The sequence below is a fragment of the Haliaeetus leucocephalus genome, unplaced genomic scaffold, assembly GCF_000737465.1.
Source record: "Haliaeetus leucocephalus isolate CR32 unplaced genomic scaffold, Haliaeetus_leucocephalus-4.0 Scaffold495, whole genome shotgun sequence".
NCBI classification, from domain to species: Eukaryota; Metazoa; Chordata; class Aves; order Accipitriformes; family Accipitridae; genus Haliaeetus; species Haliaeetus leucocephalus.
Genome location: NW_010972931.1, coordinates 7,279,827 through 7,280,065, shown reverse-complemented (window position 1 = coordinate 7,280,065; position 239 = coordinate 7,279,827).

The window sequence follows — 239 nt, the reverse complement described above, 5'->3', positions numbered from 1 at the left end:
ATTATTCTTAAAAACATACAATTTTAAGACTGAACTAACTTCTCTCCAGGCCTCTGTATTTTGCTGTTCAAAAGCCCAGACTTAAGAACACGGATTTTCCTGTGTGCTGGACAAAATGCTTTAGATTCCCAGCAGTTTTATTTCAGGCTCAATAAGCCCTCAGCTAGAAAGCTCCATACATTATTTAAAGCTGGACTGTCATCACCACTAAGCACAGCTAATCACTACTCCCTTCATTA